Here is a 15,448-nt window from a genome sequence, read left to right as displayed (position 1 = left end):
TGGTGTAATAATTTGACGCATGTTTGAAATACTTTTGATATCGAAACCGGCAAAAAAAATCCAGAAGTATACAAGGTGTTAATTAAATAACTGAAAACCTCAGGTACCCCAAAATTTTTTTTTAATTTACTTTAGTTGATTGCATTTATTTTTGAACCTACCTTTATCATTTCAAAAGATATTCGTGTGTTTTGCTAAGCCAGTAATTCTACTTCATTTCTAACTCTACACATTAGTTTTATTTGTCAGTTGTGCTTTGACGTTTTTAGAAGAAAATCACTCAGTGACAGGAAACCGGCCAGTATTAAATTATCAAAATAGTATGCAACCTGCTAAAACATTTAATTGGCGTGCAGTCGTTGCAGTCGTAACTTTTAGACTGGGCACCATAAAAAAGGGATTTAAAAACACAAACACAACCTAATTTAAAACATAGTGTAATCGATTCTACTCTCGATTCTGAGCAAACTACTTTCTGGTTTTCAGTTATTTAATTAACACATTGTATAAAATGTATTACAACTACAACAACCAATTTTCCTGTACTTGGCTTGTATGGTTGAACGACGTGTACCTACCGTGACAATCTAGTGCGATGTTACATGGATTACAGTGTAATCCATAACATGGGCGACTGATCGTATATGGCGCATTATGAACCAAAGTCGGTTTGAGGACTTTGAGGTAAATCGTGAACCGCAGTCTGCGTCGTGTATTTAATGTTTAAGTTTATTACTGTCACAGAAATACCTATGCCACATCTTGCTCGAAGAGTTGTTTAAATGTGGTAAGCGTTGCCTTGGTAGTTGCTAAGCGGCGTGTAAAATTACTATTTCGCTGTAGAGCTGATACAAATATTTTAAATTCGTACTGAGCTCTTTTGGTTCACAAGTTACACCTGGGACACAGCAGCAGCAGCTTAACTATTATGTACATAAAGTGATGGCAATTGATATTATTGACTCTTCAGTTGGTGATGTTGCTGAATAATATGTATAGAAACGTTTTAACGTAACATTGTCAAGTGTCTTCAGCACAGGTTTACTGAATGCGACTTTAACACAACGAAAGTACAATTCCTCTTTTCTGATTCAAAAATTAAAATACAAAAAGTTCAAACGTTTTACGAAATAAATCTACACTTTACAGAAAAAGCATATTCTAACAAACACGAGTAGTGTATTAACGAAGTAGAAGTTCGCCACAAGACAATTAACACATGTTGCTTGCTGCAGCAACCTTGGCAACACGGCGCCTTAAAACGCCTGCACCCGTCGCCACCTGCCGTACCTTCAAAGGAATTTATCCGCGTCACCTTTATTCGATACGTGATCTGCTTCGGAATGTAAGATCGTTTATCTTGGACGCGTGAACTGAATGGTGAAAATGGGGTGCTGAAAATTCGATGAACAAAATGTCATCAGTGGCTGACGTTGTGAAAATTGAAGAATCGAAACGTGTGGTAACACAACCTTATTGCTGAGGTTTAATGATATTTTCAGTCATAAATAGATAGGTACTTGATAATAACTAATAGATTATAAACCGTGATACTGAGGAAATGCAAATAACTTCTGCAAAGTTTATAATTATCATGAGTATAATTCAAGCTTTAAAGAATTTAGTTGAGCAAAGTTGCTTGTTGCTGTTGCTTAAATGAGTCGTACGCTTCTTGAGCTCGTAAACAGAAATCGCAACATTGTGTCCCATTCCCATATATTAATGTTCTCTCGGCGCATGAGTTATCAAACTTAGAGGTATGCTGTTCCCTAATAAAGTTCTTGGCTTATACAACTCAAACTAACCGACGAATAAGGGTGTGTAGTGTAAACACCAAACAGACTCTAGTTATAATCCAGCACCGTAAAGTTTTAGGTACTTCATATGAAACTGAAGTGGAAATAAAGGAACTATCAAATCATAATAATTATAAAATCTTAAAATGATTAATAATTGAAATATAACCATGAGTTGAGTACGTATCCAATTTCAAAACCCAGCCATTATACGCCATTTATATCTATCCCGACATAGTATTCAGAAACAGCTGTGAAATCATAAGCCTATCAAGCCACTTGGTAATTTGTTTAAACTGCCTATTTAATATATTTTATGTAACAACTCGTGCTCTGCTCTGAATGCTGATATTGTTATCGGCCATAATCCAATCGCGCGTCACTTGTCTGCTGGTGCTAAATGCTGTATTAGTATTGTTGTCGAATAACGTGCGATTTGTCGTGACGCCGTGTTAACGTTAATAGATAGAGCCACTTAATGTACGCGAGCAATTTATGCGGCAAGGAAGCTTTCCAATATACCATTAAAACGGTTTTATCGTAAATAGAAAAGCTATTCCCTTTAACGTTTAACGACGAAAGGCGCAATGGCGAGGCGTTGGCTTAGCATCCGTATCTGTTAGCAGATTCGAGTACTTAAATAATGTACCTACTGTAATAAATTGTTTTAGGTACTTACCAAGTGATTGCCGCTCGATCTGTAATTTGTAATCCTGTATCTCCTTTTTATCACTGATGGTAGCCTGACTGCATCTAGAAACACGTCTATTTAGACGTTTGGCGAAATATGCATACATAGGTATTCACTACCTTTAAAGTATTGTATCATTCATTATATATCAGCAATCAGTATTTCATTAGTTGTTACCTGACGTCAGCCTGGTTGGAAGATATATCGCATCGATTGTACTTGGAAGCGCGTCACTAATGAATGGCTAGTATTAGTTAATATTTAATTTCTAATAATAATTGATTTTATAATTAACACTATAGCGCAATGTCTATCTTATATTGGACTAACGTAGTCATACTAAAAATTAATGTCAAAATAAAAGAACTTTCACTTTGAATATTCTAGATTCAAATTGTACCTAATTCTAATTACATTGTCATGGTTTAGACAAGGTTCCGTTTCATCTGAATTTATAAGTTTCTGAACTAATTATCGGACAAATCCATTCAAATTCTCTTCGAATTTATCTCTTGGTATCGTTTACTGACAATGATTATTTAGAAATTGGAGAATTTCCCTGAAATCTTATCTGTGGTGAAATCATTCAAGTGATTTGTATAAAATCGCTCTGTAGAAATGTTTGTACCAGATGGGTTTATCAGACTTAACAACTTTCAAGTTTTTTATATTAGAAGCAGCAATTTGTAATACCTATCTATCTACTGAATTACCTACAAAGCGAACTCTCAATTAGATTTGGTAATAAATAAACGTAATTTAGTATTATACTGCCTATTACCACATCCTTCGCTAATTCATTATTTATGTCCAATTAGAACTCTTGTCCACTATTAATATTTCCAAGGGTCGCTCAGTACCCTGGGAACGATTCGGACCCCTATCAGGGCGGTCATCGAGAAAGAGGTCCAACACGGTCCCCTAATGAAGTAGGCATTCAATTTGTTGATTAGTTTAATATTAAGTACGATTGTTATATTAAATTTAATGTTTTGTAATGCATACAAAAATATGGCATTGAAGTACAGTAAATCAGTAAACATCAAGGTAATAATAGCCAGTGCAAATGTGTAAATCTTTTTTTTTCGTAAATTACGCACGTCATTGGCACCGCAAAAGTAACTCTTGAATAAAACAGAGCCGCTCGCGGTGCATATATCGATGCAAAATGGTAGCCTTCGAGACAATCTGTTTCATAATTCATCGGGAGTACAACACGTGTAGACATTACCTCCGCGCAAACTACTACCATAAATAACTTATGCCCGCGGTTATACTCCAAATATTGAAGGCGGGAGCAGGGATGTAGATTGTTACAATGTTGATGAACGCTAAAGTTGCCTTATGTTTGCTAAGTACAGCCAAACAGATAGTGGCAGCTGACGAGACTGTTCGCTGTCTTACAAGTTGGAATCTTATCAGTATACGGAAACTATGGAAAATTTGATTTTAAAGTACTTTTCCAAATTGTTGAGCGACATTGAAAATGTCGAAAGTTGTTGTCGGTGTTCTACTGTTTCTATTTGCATAATTTCGGCATTTTAAAAACTATTGCTTGAACTAATCAAAATGTATGTTGATTATGAACATTAATTGTTATTTTCATACGTTTTATGTACAATAAAGAGTTATACAATACAATACAGTAATGTTCGAAAGATATTTTTTATTTTTAAAGTAACTACGACATAAAGGAAACCGATCTGAAAGATTAGTGTCAAGTTGAAAAAAAGTACGTCGTAGTCACAAGTGAACCCGCTATGTCAGCCTCCCGAATTGGGGTGGGTCGGAAGGAAAATAAATATCATAAATATATCTTTAAATTAATTTCAAGGGATTCCTGTTTGAAACCTTACTTGTTAGCGTTGCGAAATTGTGGAGATTGTATCATAATTAAGACGCCGTGTACTGCCATGCCGTTGGTTGAAAACAAATGCCTACGCTGCGAGTATTTGAGTTAAGAGTTTGTTAATAATTTCTGGTTCCAGCAATTATATTATGAATTGTAGTGTATAAATATTAAAAATTTTTACTCGGTTGGTTCTTAAGTTTCAAACAGTTTTTATCTGTTCTTCGCGAAATCGATGGAAAAAAAAGCAATCCAATGGTGGTAGCAATCCGGGCGGAACCTTGCACAAGGTCCTATACCACCTGCAAATTCAAACGATAATTAATTCGAACGTTTTGAGCCATTATGATATTCTAAATTATAATATAGGTAATTTGACCAAATGACACGTTGTCATACAAAGATTGAGTAATAGTTAGTCGTCAAAGTGAATTATCGGCGAAACGTTGGTTGGCAAGTGATATTCTGCCAAAGAAAATTTTGCGAAAAGGCAGAACACCCGTACTGTGTGTTGTGTAATATGTCAATTAGATAATGAAACTACTTACTGTGCGTGCATGATGTTTACCTTGCCATTCAACACACAACTATTGTGTACAAGTTATTGTACACGTGCCCCATGTATATCTAATGCAGAATGCAATCTTATTAAGTTGTAATGCATTTCATGTCCCATAAAAACAAACCGCATGCGGCTGCGCCTGCGTCCTTGTTCTTATATTCAAATCGCCGCGCTGTGCGTCACTCGTGGATCTGTGTGTGCATTTGTTCACATTATCACACGTCATGGAATCGCTTAGAACCATCTGGTATTTGTAGTACACTACACATAAACACGTCATTGTTGTAGCTTAAAATTATCCGGCGGTGCTGACGTTTTATTGATTGTTACAAAACGACTTTGAAGTTGTCGTGTTATTTTTATAAGTTTTACGTTTTAATCCTAATCAGTACCATGGATTTCAAATTTGGTTCGGTCCGGTGAAAAGACATGATTCCCAATACAATGACGATGCGATAAGTAATTAAATAATTTAGTAAGTATCATCCAAATCTACCTAGCTAGAATGGATACAATTTTAATATGAAATCGCAGGTAGAACCGACAAAGCGTTTTAAAATGTTTAAAGTTCTTGTTCATGTTCATCAAGTTCCATTCTGCCTGTGTGTGTGTGTGTGTGTCGCTACTATTAAATCTTTGAAAACAACATAAAAGTACCTTCGAGGAGGAATTTTTCGAGGTCGCAAACCCTATTCACATCACAACTATGTCCGACCGAGGAAACAAAAGTTTTTCTTTGGTAAACAGTAAAACGTTTGACCTAGTGACGGAGTTACATGATCAACTTAAAAAACCGGCCAAGAGCGTGTCGGACACGCCCAAAATAGGGTTTCGTAGCCATTACAAAAAAAAAATAGTAATATTTTTCTAAGGATTGCGTATTTTATACGGAATCTTCCAAGTTTAGGTATATTTTATACTTTAGGCTGCTATTTACTCTAAGGGGCTGTTTCACCATCCACTGATTAGTGTTAACTGGCGGTTAGGTGCGTGCGATGCCGTCTCTATTTGTTTTGTTCGAATAGACGGAGACGGCATCACATTTAACCGTCGGTTAACGCTAATCAATGGATGGTGAAACAGCCCCTGAAACTACTAATAATTCTCAAGCAAACTTAGCCGCTATAGTTTTCCTTGTAAGTTTGATATACTTACTATCATAGTGAATTTTTAAAATTTTTCCACACCGGTTTAGATTTTAGAGGGGGGGGGACGCCCTATTTTAATGAAACTTTGCACTTTAATGTTGAATATTTCGCAAACAATAGACTGAATCGAAAAACCGTCTTAGCAAACCCCTGGTTTTAAGATACCTATTGAACGATACCCCACACTATAGGGTTGGATGAGAAAAAAAATCACCTCCACTTTACGTCTACGGGAGGTACCCTAAAAAAAATTTTTCTTGATTTTTTTATTGTACTATTTTGTTGGTATAGTTTATAATATCCGAGCAAATTTACAGCTTTCTAGCATTGATAGTCCCTGAGCAAAGCCGCGGACGAACAGACAGACAGACAGACATGGCGAAACTATAAGGGTTCCGTTTTTGCCATTTTGGCTCCGGAACCCTAAAAATCAACTATTAATTTAGTAATTCATGTTTTGCAGAAATTCTACAGTTTCCTACAATAATCCTATCGTGTAGAAAGGAAATATGCATTTACATTTTATTGAAGCTGGATAGTAATAAGTAGCGAGTTTATTAAGCTTTCGGATTTGGTTATTGGAAAAGAATGCATGAGTATTTAGTACGTGCTTTGAGTTAATTACTTATGTATTATTTCTGTTACTGACTAGTTGACTACTGTAATTGATTGATGAATCAAAAGGGTGGTCACTGATCAAAACACTGATTATTTTGTATTGATATTTATATTATGTAAATACACATTCACGGTGAAAGTCTTAGTTACAGGTTCGATGTTTTCAACTCGACCGTCTAGCTTCGAATTGCCAGCCGAACAATTTAAAAAGTTACCGTTCGTAATGTTACCAGGTTTTAAATGGTTATTGGAATAGTAGTAAATAGTTAAATGTATGTTATTGTTATCGTTACACTAAGATCGTGTTGCTTGTGAGTCGAGCACGGTTTGACGATTTACTTGTCATTTGGTGCAAATGGAAAATGGACAACTCGAAATTATACCACAGAATAAGTAATAGTACAGAAGGCGCGATTCTTATGCCTAAACGTCATTTTTGAAGGGCAGTGAAACTTCTATAGGTACTTGTACCTACTATTACTTATTCTGTGGTATAATTTCGAGTTGTCCATTTTTCATTTGAATCAAATGACCATAAATCGGGTTAACGGGACACGTAGGTACGTCTTTATCCCGCGGCTAATTTGGAAAAAATACGTCTCGCATAGCCAACATTTTTATTGAGCACCTCGGCATAAGTACTGTCTATAATAATCCCTGCATTTTTTCGTACATATACTCAGCGGCCCAAAATTTGGCCCACTCTACATACAAAATGATCCATTGGTCTGAGTGTCCCGTAAGTAGTACGACAAACTTCAGTGGATATACTTAGGTGGGCAAGTCGCCTATCAAATATAGAAAAATTACCTTAGTAAAACACTAACGTTTTCGAGAAATTTGTCTTTTTCTGATTTTAAAATGTGTGTTCGCATTATGATTTTGAACTGTGATATTAGGAATTATTGTTTGCATTTTATTTTTATTACAAAAAATACTCTTGAAAGCTTTTAATAGCGCGATAGATAAGATAATTTTAAATTTACCTACCTGCTTACAGAATTTTGAAACTTAATCTCTATTTTAACAGGTACAACGGATGTTCAGTCGCCTACCTCACGTCGCCTAGCCGCCATTAGTAACGTAAGTTGTAACTAAATACTATAGTATTGCTACTTTATTTCTTGCGTAAACAAAAGTTCTGGTCATTAATGTCTTAACCAACCATGCGGACGTTGACGTAGATTTGATAGGATAGGACCATAGACAAAATTATATTTCATGATTTGCCTAAACGTCACTTGGCAAATCGTTAAACGGTGAGTTTTGAACGATATGGCGGATGTCCCTTAGCCAATTCATGAAATAGCGCCATTTCACGATATGCCTAGGAATTTCGTGATCTGGCGGATTTTACGATCGGCCGCCGACATACATATACAGGGTGATTCCGGGGTCATGAGCAAGAGTGAAAGGGGTGATGGGGAGACTCACATCGAGCAACTTTTACTATGGGAAAAGCCCCGAAATCGCGAAAAAAAACATCTAATCAATAATTGATCGCTAATTATCCGAAATGTATGGAATATCCGGGATTTTATTAAATTCTCGTGGAAATTCCCTAAAACTACATCGTGGTTTTCATTGACGTTAAATTAAAACACCCATGCCAAATTTCATGACTCTAAGCCCAGCGGTTATTAGTTCGAAATTTTATCCTTATCCCGTGGGAATATCGGAATAAAAAGTATCCTATGTTTTAATCCAGGTTATAAACTAACTTTCGCAAAATTTCATCCAAATTCGACCAGCCGTTAAAGCGTGAAGAAGTAACAAACATACTCACTCACAAACTCACTCATTCACTCACAAACTTCCACATTTATAATATTAGTAGGATAATAAGTAAGTTGTCACATATTTTTGAGTGGTTTGAATAGATATATATTTTTGCACTTGACTGTACACTATGGCAGTGGACGATCCATCACCGGTGACATGTCTCTTACTTCGCTGGGTGTAACTAACAACCCGTGACCACCTTCGAGCGCACTTACATCCAAGTAGGTACTATCTATCTACCTTACCTACCTCTCAATCTCGTGTGAGATATTGTGCGCGAGTGCCTTTTTTGTATCTTGTGAAGTTTAGTTGTTCGGCGACCACTAGATTTTGGCGATATCTTGAGAATTCGTACAATAGCCGGCACTATCGCTAAATAGCCTTAATAAGCCGCGTAGCTGTAATTAGAATATTATTACCCGACACGAAGTCAGCTCGTCAGTCCTATTTTATTAGTTAGATAGATGTTGGAATTAAAAAAGTCTTCAGCCTTCAGTTTGGCGCCAAGGACAGTCTGTCCGGGAAATATCTTATATAAGGCGTTATTGATTACCGATATTATTATTATTATACTGCGTGTATGCTACCTGAAAACTCGTTAATCTCTGTTTACCACACACAGAACAATAAGTTCCGCTCAAAGTCTTGAAGAGAAACGATAAAATTAATCCCAGGAGTTTGGGAGTTTGTCCCCGTTTTCCACGCAGGCTTAGAATTTTGCCGATAAAATCTGAAAAGTTTGGTAAAGTTTCGGCAGTTTCATGCTGCTTATTTCCTTTAGCGCACGAAGTTGGTACTCGTAGTTTCTGACTGAAGAGTGCTAGATGATCTAGAAAATTATTCTAAAGATTTATTTAAACTTTACACATGTTTCAGTAGGTACCTACTTTTTTGTGTATCAATAAGCACGTTTGGTTTTAGCAAATTTACCTTTTTAAGCACGTTACGCTAACGCTTGACTTGATTTGACATGACGTTATGTATTGAGAGAATGAATATTGTCAGCAAGTAAAAACGAAGGCTTTATTGTAATTAAAATTGTGATATTCAACAAAAATTTCTTGTCCACCTACCGAGTTCAAACTTTAGCAAAGGAATCCTAATTCAGGTCACGTTTTCCTTTACCCGCCTTACTTTCATACAAAAAGTATTCATAACGCAAGTTCATATTTTGTAAAACAATTTTCTTTTCCTTTCTCAAAAGGATTTCTCGTCTTTTATTTGATGGCTTTTACCATTATAAATACTCTTTACCAAACGTTCAAAGTTAATTTATGTTGACTGCTTCATTGCTTCCCAGTTCGTTTCTCAAACATATTACCAGTACTAATATTTTGTAATTTCACCTCTAAGCCTAGCTGCTTCAATTATGTCGTGTATTGATTGAAAATATCAGACTTATTTTTTACAATCCACCCCTAAATACCCGTGTGCCATAACTTCCGAGATTATATCTCTTACAAATGTTAAAGAAATCTTTTTATATTAGCTTGCAACACGCTACAATGCCATTTAAGCTGATAGGTTTTCCACAAAAAGAAAATCTTACACCTATTTTTATCTATGTTAAATCTATTTTGTGTTTGTCAACATATATATATATCGCATCCATTGGATACTCATGTCGTTAGGTATGCATATAAGACAACTTTCCTGTTTCTCTCAGGCTGTCGTAATTTTGTGGCGAAGTCATCTTCAGTTAAGACCGCAACCACTGAACTTTCCAGCTTATTGTTGCGAACGACCGAAAGAGTCATTACTCAAATGACGCTACTTCCATTAAGGAATAAAATCGCCCGCCCGCTATTAACTTGTACTTAGTTAAATGAGAAAAATAGCCAGCTAAACCCGCCTCCTGCTTTCTGCCTTTTAATTACTTTATTTTTAAATTGGCTTCGTGCTGCCATGAGTAAAATAGCTGGTTTACTTGTAACTTCGGATTTTTGCCGCCCACGTAGGATAGGAGCTGTCAGTCTTTATAGTATTAACCACCTCCAGTCCGGTCAGCGAGACCGTACTTAAACGGACAGATGAAAGGTAACTGGAAGGTTATTCCGAGAATTAGTAGATGGAGATGGATCAAATCCATCTTTGAGTTGAAGGAACCGGCCCAGATATAGCTCGCTATTATTAAATGTTTTCTCAAACAGACAACATAGTGTCATTTTTTTATTTAAGAAACTTTTATTTTTGTTTTGTTTTAGACATATTAGTTATGTAGTTTCAGACGCAAATTTAGAATACGTAGATAATCAAAGTATCACATAAATAAGTTGAATATTGTTATAGTATAGACAAGGCTAGTGTAAATCATGTTTGCAAGTTGCAGAAATATTGAGATCTCAGTATCGTGACAAGGTAGCTGAAATAGCCTGGACCAGGTCGTGAACTAACAAAATTTACAAGCGATGCCTTGGGCTCCGGATCAAATCAATGTCGAGCGCCGGCCCCATCGCCGGATATTAGATAATGTTGCCATCGAATTCGCTTTCCTCCCAATCTGTTTTGAAGTGGTTATGTGCGAGCGGAAACTTGTGAGATAGATATAACCTAAATAAACAGAGTCCTCGAAGTTTAACGCTGTTTTCCATTAATTGGGGACAATGTTGCTGAAAATACGTTAACGTTGCCAATAGTTCGATATTTAGACCAAATTATATTGCAACAAAAACTTTTAGCAAAAAAATTAAACCGCCGAAAAAACCGAAAAGCAAAGCAAAAAATAATAAACCTTTTTCTCCTATTTAACCTTAATCTAGCTAGGTACTAGTTTGAAGTAGGTGCCTCAGCACTACCCATCAGGAGTGATAGAAGCCCATCAGGTAGACGACTATAGGCCCACTCCTGATGGCTAGTACTGAGGCACCAACTTCAAACTAGTACCTACCTAGATTAAGGTTAAATAGGAGAGAAAGGAGAAAAAGGTTTTTTTTTTGTTTGCGGTTTTTCGGCGGTTTAGTTTTTTTGTTTAAAACTTTTTATTTTATACTTTTTTCCCACTCTTGAGGTTTGTAATTTTTTTTCCAAATTTATATAATACCGACTTCAAAGTATACCCTATCCAATAAAAAAAGAGTTATGAAAGAAAATCGGACTACTGTATAGAATATAAAGTTATGCCTGGTCACAATCAGTGACTGAACAATCAATCACCCCCTGTTTTCTTACACTTAGGGTAGGAATATTTTTTCCAAATTTAAATGGGACCACTCGGGGTATACGCTTACCAATAAAAAAATAATTATCAAAATCGGACTACTCTGTAAAAAGTTATGTATACACGCGTATATGTATATATACGCGTCGACTTGACAACTTCCTCCGTTTTTTTTCGTCGGTTAAAAAACGAAACATAGGGGCTATTTCACCATCCATTGTTTAGTGTTAACTGACGGTTAAATGTGATGCCGTCTCCGTCTATTCGAACAAAACAAATAGAGACGGCAGCACATTTAACCGTCAGTTAACACTAATCAATGGATGGTGAAACAGCCCCTTAATGTTTTGTTAAAGACACATTGGCACCGCCGTTGTTACGAACCAGTATTGATCGATGTAACTTAAATTTAAAGGCAACAGGCAATTTCTTGACCAATTAAGGGACATGCTTCGAGCGATCTTTCTAGAAAAGAAAATAAATTTATAAGGAGCCTTGTCTTTTAATTTCATGATATTAAAACCCGGAGACACGGTAACATGGCAATTCAAAGAGAATTAAATGTTTAATTTACAACTTAGCTTTGATTGTTCTCTGAAGGCCTTTTTACTAGCTAACTAATGAAAGTATTAGCAGTAGAAATAAAATTCTATTGACACGTGGCACTTGTAGTTTCTAATTGCAAATTAAATATATTACGCCTAGCAAATGACTGTTCGCTTCCCAAACGTGTAAGAAACTCCGATAATATATATTGCTAAGAGGAATATGATGATCCAAATTGAGTCTTACATAACGAGCTAATAGTAGATTGATAACCAAGGGTGGAAAGTGACCCATTTCACCCGAGATATTTCTGGCCAATAGTTCGAGGGTAATGGGTAATTTCACCCGAGTTAGACACTTTACTTTTCATTTCGACTGTGAGGAAAGTAAAATACTACAAAAAAGAAGAGAATAATAATAAATTAAATTTACTGATATCCAACCTCCAACCTTTTCGCACTGGCCACTTGGACGTCCGACTATAAAAAAAAAAGTTGGTCACGACACGACCAAGGAGCTTATATACAAAACTGGAGGTTGAACGTCGAACGAAGAAGTTTGACCTTTGTCACTGATTTATATATTCCATCTTTTCTTCCACATTTCAAGAATGACTTCCATCTCTTTCTTAACCTAACTAAAGAAAGAGATGGAATATATTCGTGACATAATAAAAGTCAAATTTCTTGTTTCAAACGGATGTTCGGCGTTAAACCTCCAGTGTTGTAGGTATATAAGCTCCTTGGTCACGACGTGTATCTATCTAGATGGCCAGGCCGAAACGTGAAAAAAAAAGTATCATTGACGTAACTCAATTATCTTCGACTCCGTGGCTAATCGTAAAAAATAAAAATAAATTACTTTCCGCCCTAGAGATGAAAACGTAATTTTCCACCCGGCTATCCATGAAAATTAAACTTTCCGAACAGAGAGATGAAAAATATTAAATGATATTGTCCCGGATAACTTATGTCTTAAATCGAGTATTAGCTCGACATGTTCCGGGGCAATATAATTTAATATGAGTGAGTCTCATGGTAGTTTCATGTTCAAAATAACGAGCTAAACTAAACAAAAATAAATGTGATATTAAGTGTATTAAAATATGTAGTGTGTTAAGTCTACACCTATAACTCTAAGTTTAAAAATAAGACATACAGCAATGAACAAGTATCATAAATTGGCCTCTGTTCCATTAAAGTAATTAAGCCATTGCTACGCCCCGTAGCGTCCGAGCTACGGCTCTACGTCGTAGGAATCGTAGCAATATCTAACTACGTAAATGTAATATGCTAATACGTATGTATTGCACTGACTTTAAGCACATTGCATATGTTTTGTACCGGGACTGAGGTGGTCTGATTTGAATGCGGTTTTTTAATTTGAAAGTAGTTTTTCTAGCGATAGATATTCGTAGTAGCCCAGCGACAAAGCCATTAGAACTACACACGCATCTCGCTATTCGCCAATTCGTATCTACATATTTAGTTTCTACCTTCTCATTCATCATCCACGGTGGGACAGCGCCTTCTTTACTTTAGTAGAAAATCTGTCCGAAATTATAATAAAGTAAGATTGAAGATCGAAAATAAAATAAGACAAAAAATATTTGCCGAAATTCGGCACAAGGAGAAGAATATATTAAATGTTAACCCTTAATAAGATACAGGCGATTTAGCGACCACATAAGGGTCAAAACGATAAAACATCCACTAAGGAAGATTTTGGTCATATTTGTGTTTTTACCTCACTGGTTGCATGCAATCCTCTTGCAAATGAATGAAGAGAATGCAGGAAGCCAGTAAGTGCCAAGACCAGGACAAACGTTAGTACCCTCTTATTTCTTATTACGGCCCTCAGATCAAATAATACTCATCAATCTTCTGGGCGGTTGCAACCTGCACCCCTCCCTTCGGTCTGTCAAATAGACTCGTTTAAATATTAAACGACACTTCGCACCCAGTACTTTGCCCTGAAAATGTTTTATCGACGTGATTAAAAAGCTTCTTAATAATTTAAAGGGCATTATTTAGTTGTTTAACAGTACGTTCAATTCATATATATACTTTTAGCTACTTCTGTGCTGAAAACTATTTTTGAAAAAAATTGTATAGAACAGCAAATCCTCAACATTATTATGTGTACTAGTCAATCATATTGTAGCGGGCGATGAGCTTCAATTTAAATATCAATAAACACAACATCCTGTAGCTTTTGACGATGTACAAGTGTAATTAAATTACCTTTGACCGTCCATCACATATCACATACACAAAACAATAAACTCTTTACTCAACTTCTTGGTTAATATTTGTTTTTTGCATCTGATTCGGTATATACAATATATAAAAGCAACTGTCAAAAATCCATTCCTCCTTTCCCAGATAGTACAGTAGAGGTACGAAAAATAAACAATCAGACTCGCCTATTGGGTCGAGTATTTTCAAAGCCTTGATATTGCAAGCAAGCCTCCAAAATAAATTCTCCTTTCAAGCGACGAGAATTCTAGAGTAATTTGATCAGCTCCGTTTTCTAAAAGCACCTTCATGGGATAATAAATCTTACTGTGACGCAATAAAGCGTTAAACAGCTAGCGCGGCCACCATCGTGATTACCCATAGAACTCCTAATAATTTGTCTTGTGTCAGTTTATCTGGAATTGGGTGTGACGCGGGGTTCATTGTGACTGACACATTGCTACAGTCATAGAGAGTTATTGGTCTATAACAAAGTACTTCAGATGTGACAAAACTATAATAATGTATATTTTATGACTGCTGCGTGAGACCACAGAATAAGTAATAAGTAGTGCAAGTTAAAATAAATAAAGGCGGCATGTGACCTTCTTGGATTGTTGTTTATTTTAGTACAATCTTGGTACAATCAGTCACCGCCGCATACTGTACTCGTATTATATGCGCAGTCCGACAAATAAGCTCGCTTGCAGCCTAACAGCCTTATTCATAAAAAATCCTTAATTGAGGTTTGATCGGTCTGTTACTTAGCAGACTGATTAAGCTTGTGAGACGGTTGCATGATTCATAAACGCTTGCTAGCAGTCTGCTAGTTGATGAGCTGCTGATAGACGGATTAGACGCGTTATGTTGGCAATCTTGACAAATCAAAGACAAAAAATGGCCTCATAGATAATTAAAAAAAAAATTGACAGCCGTGACAGCAAATTAGCAGAAAAAAAAAGCGAGATGTTTGTTTTCCCGCCATTTCCGATCCGCATGTTTATGTTTAAGTGCAAAAAGCCGTAATTATGTTAATCATCCTAATTTTATTTTTCTCATATT

The 15,448-nt window shown here is 36.0% G+C and overlaps 1 protein-coding gene across 3 annotated transcripts in view; it reads left to right on the top strand.

Annotated features, from left to right (window-relative positions):
• The window catches only part of krz (beta-arrestin protein kurtz), a 58,147-nt gene that overhangs the window by 16,348 nt on the left and 26,351 nt on the right, over window positions 1-15,448 (top strand). For all 3 annotated transcript variants that reach the window (XM_074102395.1, XM_074102396.1, XM_074102397.1), the window contains exon 2: window positions 7,695-7,747. The gene's annotated coding sequence lies outside the window, so the exon portion shown is untranslated. The remainder of the gene's footprint in view (window positions 1-7,694; window positions 7,748-15,448) is intronic.

Source organism: Choristoneura fumiferana, chromosome 18 (genome assembly GCF_025370935.1).
Source record: "Choristoneura fumiferana chromosome 18, NRCan_CFum_1, whole genome shotgun sequence".
In the NCBI taxonomy this organism is placed as follows: domain Eukaryota; kingdom Metazoa; phylum Arthropoda; class Insecta; order Lepidoptera; family Tortricidae; genus Choristoneura; species Choristoneura fumiferana.
This window is presented reverse-complemented; position numbering and strand designations above follow the sequence as displayed.